Source organism: Cicer arietinum, chromosome 3 (assembly GCF_000331145.2).
Source record: "Cicer arietinum cultivar CDC Frontier isolate Library 1 chromosome 3, Cicar.CDCFrontier_v2.0, whole genome shotgun sequence".
NCBI classification, from domain to species: domain Eukaryota; kingdom Viridiplantae; phylum Streptophyta; class Magnoliopsida; order Fabales; family Fabaceae; genus Cicer; species Cicer arietinum.
The window spans coordinates 19,698,533-19,704,624 of record NC_021162.2 but is presented as its reverse complement, the minus strand read 5'-3'; the positions used below and the strand labels follow the sequence as shown (position 1 = coordinate 19,704,624).

Sequence of the window (6,092 nt, the reverse complement as noted above, 5' to 3'; positions counted from 1 at the left end):
TTTAGATATTTCAAAAAATAAATGTATTTCAAAATTTGGATTTACATATCAAATATTATTGCTTTTTATGAATAATATTGCTTCCTATTAAAGAAATAAACAAAGTACTGACAAAAAAATAAATAAATAAGCAAAATCTTTGCATATTAATTATTTTTCTTCATATTTTTCAAAGAAAAAAACACTATTTGTCTTCATAACATTTTTTTTGTAGGCAATGAGCACGAAAGACTTTGATATCAATGAGACATTAATTACTTCTAATTACCATTACAGTTCTTATATTAATAATTGATTATTTTTATGTTTAAAATAAAATGTGAGAGTGAAAACCAATGTCAAAAGGGACGAAAACTGGGAATTGGGTTAGTTCAACTGATTTGATCCAACGGATGGAAGAAATTGAGAGTGAAAAGATTGGGGTTCAAATCATGTCGAAGGAGATACATATTAACATGAGTAATATACTAACATTTGTCTATGAAAAGAAATAGCAAAAACCACTGGACAACCACTCTTACATGTCAATGAACCAAACAATTATGTTTCCTCCATGTCATACACTAGCTGCTTTCAATTGTGTGGCATAATTAACCTATGAGGATGAGGATAAACAAAAATACAGAAAAATAAAACTATGAAATAAAATTGTACTATTTGGGTCAATCATAGTTTATACATGAGAGCTTAAGTTATAAGCACTTGTGAGGTCTCACCACTTCAAGTGTGAATTTGCAAGAAGTTCTGAATTTGCTTCCATAATAGATAAGTCTTACTATATATTCAGTGAACCAGCTGAATCAATCACATAATTTATAATTAATATATTGAATATGTATCTATTTGAATATCTAAAAGTAATAAAGCCTTTAAAAGTAACAGACAAAATATCTATGGAGAACTAAAATTCATTGAATATGTATCTATTTGAATATCTAAAAATAATAAAGTCTTTAAAAGTAACAGACAAAATATCTATAGAGAACTAAAATTCTCATTGAAAATCAAGTCAACTCTCCTAAAAATTTAAAAAATATCAACCATAGATTTTGCTTTCGCAGCACAAAACATCATTTCTCTATTAACTTTTTGTGAGTGAAACATTACTAGTGAACTCATCCACTTATTGAATCTAAAAATTACATAGCAAACAAGTATGTTTTACACAATCCATGTGCAAAACAATAGTACATTCGAATCAACATTAAGACCAACACTTTTGATAATAAGACAATGAAATAAGATATTCTGACTAAACCTATTAATCACTTTTCTCCAAAACTTAGGACACCATCTTTCCTAGCTTCACTTGAAGCAACAAAAATCTCCTAGCTGTGCATATTTAGAAATTGAATCAAAATAATAAAAAGATAAATCTTTACATTATGTTACATTATGTTACATTATTTGTAATTTATATAAAAATTACCTTAGTGCCACATTTTGGACAATATATTGTACTGATGATAAGTTGACAGCTAAATTTTCATTACTTCCAAGCCATTAATAGGGAGACTGCAATTCAAAGTTATACCACAATTAATAATCTAAAGCCAACAGTTTTATGACTAAAATAATCACATATGAGCTAATGAAAATTACCTCTTTGGTTTCTCTTCTCTCAAGGCATAACATAGCACTAAATATGAAGTGTCTTGCCTCTCCTAGATTATATCACCAACAATAAAAATCTTTAATTTTATTATTATTGTTCTAATTTCAAATAAATTAACCAAGGCATAATTATTTAACATTTAAAACAAGTCATACATATTCAAGTAACTGATAACGAAATCATTAATATTTAGTTTCACTTGCACTATTTTTCATTTCTTCAGCATCAGAGCCTTTAAATGTTTCTCAAATTAGCCTCTACAATTAAGTTCAATATTAAGAGAAACATATATACACATACTTATGTATTCACATATGATTTGAAATAATGTTGCATTTCTTCAAATTAAAACAAACAAAGACTTGCTAAAATTTGAAACCAGAATTTCTGTTACACCTTTAAATTCTTGCTTGCAGAATTTTTTATGATGCAATCAGCAACCAGCCTGTACAAATTATACAACTGGCAACAATGTCCTGTGTTTGTGTTTTGACAGCAGCAACCATCATCTCCCACAACGGCAGCTGCATGCAGATTTTCACGCACTGCCTCCCAACATCCTACCCCTTACCAAATCGGACTCTAAACACATTTGTTGCGGCGACTTTATCCCTCAACATAATCTTGTGATAAAATATGTCCTACGAGTATAACAGCGCATGAAGCTGGCTGCCCCTTCTCCATGCAGCTTTTCCGTACAGGGCGCATGGAACTGGAGCAGACGTAGCTCATGTCACTCATCTGTGTAGGGAGGGATTAAATTAAGTCAAATTTGCAAACAGATTAAATTAATTATGAGAATTTTAGCGTTTAAATAAAAAAATAAAAAATGATACTATGAATATTTATATCCATCTTGCTTATTCATTTCAATTGTTATTGCTAATTAGTATCACCATGTTAACCAAGTTGATACCAAAGACTAAAGTAATTGCTATTTATAGGGAGGGATACAAGACTCATGATAGATAATAACCAAGTAATATAAAAACTAATCCTAAAATTAATCTAAAATATACTAAAATTACAAAATGGTTCTACGAGATATTTTATAATATTCCAACAATATCCTTTCACGTGCTACTCTGAGTTGCATTTGTTGAGTACCTGAAGAACTCAGCAAAGGGTGACTAATGATGTGGGGCAGTGGAGCCATTACATTTTCCTACACTTTCCTCCTACACATTAATTAGACAACATAGTTAAACTTTAAGTCTCACATCAAATGCATACTCATTAACTACAAAATTAATTTGTATCCTCATGGCTTTAGATTGCAAACAAAAAGAGGCAAGAAAAGATAAATAAAACTAACAATTTAATTGCTTACCTCAGGAACTTCTTGACCACACCAACCAGCACCACTGTCTTGATTATATGGAGCTTCAAGGTCTTTTTTTCCCAATATGGAGCTTTAAAAATCATGTTAAAACTCCTAAATCACATTTAAAAAATTTAACTGCATTTACAAAAACAAGGTTTTTAGCCGATAACAAAAATATAATTCACAATGCAAACAGACAAGTCATCATAAAGCTTAATAGTGAAATGCATTTGATGCTTGCGGCACACCCGTATGTGACAGTGACTGGAGGTTGAGTGAACAGACAATGCATCAGATAGAAAAACCTTCTTATTCTTCTCAAGTTATGCTTCTTGAGCAACAAGCTGCAATTTAAAGGCAAGTAATGTAGATCACTAAGTAATCTGTTATACTATTGTTTCTATCATAATCCTGTTGCAGAAATATTACAAGGCAAGTAATGTTAAACATGTATGCTAGAGGCACATAATTCCCGTAAGCATTAGCTAGAACCATAAATATTTTGGAATCCTTTAGTTCAATCTTAAAGAGATGTATGGGTGTAGTCTTAACTCTTAACTAATTTCACATTGTCATAAACCCTGTAAACAAAAAAGTGCATTCTCCTTGACAGACCTAATTTGCTAAGAACAAATGGATGTAGCAAATTGAGTTCAAATTTTATAGTATTACCTATTCACAATCCCATTCATACCAATCCTATGTAACAACAAAGCATCTTACCTAAGTTTGCTTTTTCAATAGACCTCTAGAAATCCTTTCACATAGAAGCTTTTCTGCCTTATCTCTCTCATCTTGTTCAAAGAGGGCATAAATAATTGTTTCATAACTTACAACATCAGGAATACAACCATTGTCTTCCATTCTTGATAACAAAGAAAGTGCTTCGTCAAACAAGCAATCTTTACAAAACCCATTTATCATAATATTACATGTCCAAACAGTTAGTCGATAGTCTTTAGTCAAAAGATCGTGAAACACCACTTGTGCATTCTTAAGTCTTCCACCTTTGCATAGTCCATCAATTAGTATATTGAATGTGAGCACATCTGGCTGAATACCTTGGCCTTGAATTTTGTTAACCAATGAAATTGCCCTGTCAAGATTATTTTTGCATAAAGCATGTAATAAAGAATTGTAAGCCATTATATCAATTGGTTGACCTATACCATGCATCTCATCTACAAGCTCCCAAGCATAAGAGATTTTGCCCGATTTGCACAAATCATCAATGAGGGTCCCATAAGTTACCACATTAGGAACAATTTCCTTATTATGCATTTCTTTAAAGAGATGCATCGCTTCATCCACCATTTTACTCTTGCACAGTCCATTAATAATGATGTTGTAGCTCCAAACATTGGGTACCACTCCCTTGTGGACCATACTGATGAATATATCTATGGCCTTGTTCACTTGATTAATTAAGCAATATCCATTTATTAGTGTATTATAAGTAACAACACTTGGTTTTACACCCTCTTTCATCATCATAGCTAACACATTCATAGCTTCTTTGACCTTTTCTTCCTTGCATAAGGAATCAACCAATATACTAAAAGTATAAACATCTGGGTTGACGGTTTTCAATACCATTTCACGGGACAAACCAAATGCTTCTTTAAATTGACCAACAATACAAAATCCATATATTAGATTATTGAAAGTGATAACATTAGGATATACTCTCTTTGCAATCATTCCAGAATAAAACTCATAGGCATCGATTACAAATTTATCTTTACACAAACTATCAATGATTATGTTATACATTACCACATCGGTACTAACCAATTTCCCTTCAATTCTTCTTAGCAATTTCAGAGCGGCTCTTGTTTCCCTCGTTTTACACAACCCACTTATCAAGGTCCCATAACTAACTTGATCTAATTGAAATCCCTGTTTAATCACATGATCGTGAAAGTGCACGGTGCAGAGCTTCCTGAACCTTATTGTTAAGACATAGACCTTTCATAAGAGTAGTCAAGGTTATGGTATTTTCCTGAAATCTCATCTTGAAAATTTTAGCGAATAAAGAAAAGGAAAATTTCATTTGACCAAGGTGGCAGTAACAATTAATCAAGATATTAAAGGTAACAATATCGGTCTTAATTCCATTCAATTCCAAATGGTGAGAAAGGGAAATAGCAGTGGGATACTGCTTCATCTTAACAAGGGAACCTAAAATCTTAGTGAATTCAACAATGGATGGGGTAGGATTCATACAGAGCATGTGATGGAATGAGGAAACAGCATCATTAACATCAACTTTTGGAAAGAGACATACGAGAGTAAGCTAAGTAATGATTTCAAAATAATAAAGAGGTATCAAGATTCGAGATAGAAATTTAAGGTTTGTATAAATGGAAAAGTGATGGAGTGAATATAATGTGTTTGAACTGTCATAATGAAAAGATAATCATCAAGCTGCAAATACAGAACACGGCGAAATTGAAAAGTATCAGAATGAATGTTGGTAGTAGATGTAGGAAAATTATTTTCGATTTTGTCCAGAATTGCGAAGTATGTAGGAAATGGATTAGTGAAGCGTGAATTTGAGGTGTTAAGGCATGAGACAGATGTAGGTTTTAATCGGTGAATGAAATTCAAGTTGAATTTTGTTGGAGACGTGATTCTTGAAACGAAGCACTAAACCTGAAGGAAGTTTGTGTGTTGGAGGTGGTATATTTCTGGAATATTGTCGAAAATATTTGAGGAAACTTTGATCACCAACCGGATGTTGGGATGTAATTATTAAAGTTATAATTAGACCAACATTTTAATAAGGACATTGTGGTTTGATGTAGTTGTGCGACTAAAGAAATCGAGGATTTGTGGGCAATGGAGAAATTAGGGAGTTCTCAGCGGTAATGATTGTTTTGTGCTCAGTATGTTAGTGTCATACTTAGTGTTTCGGTTTGATACCTAATGGATGTTTCGTACCAAGTGGACGTCTATGTGGCTATTTGACATAGTTTTGAGCGATTGTACTTCGTCGATATGATTAAAGTTATAGGGAAATTCAGTGAACCTTGAGGAGATTGTTTGACCGCTTGTGCATTAGGATAACCTTAAGTGCAAGTCGCAAAGAGTTCTATTACAGTTCGATTAAGATATTCTTAGCCACCATCATGGTTGTTGGCTACTTATTAA

At 32.2% G+C, this 6,092-nt stretch overlaps 1 pseudogene; it reads right to left on the bottom strand.

Moving 5' to 3' along the window:
* Positions 1-402: 402 nt before the first annotated feature.
* Positions 403-5,331, bottom strand: LOC105851751 (uncharacterized; annotated as a pseudogene).
* Between the last annotated feature and the right edge of the window lie 761 nt (positions 5,332-6,092).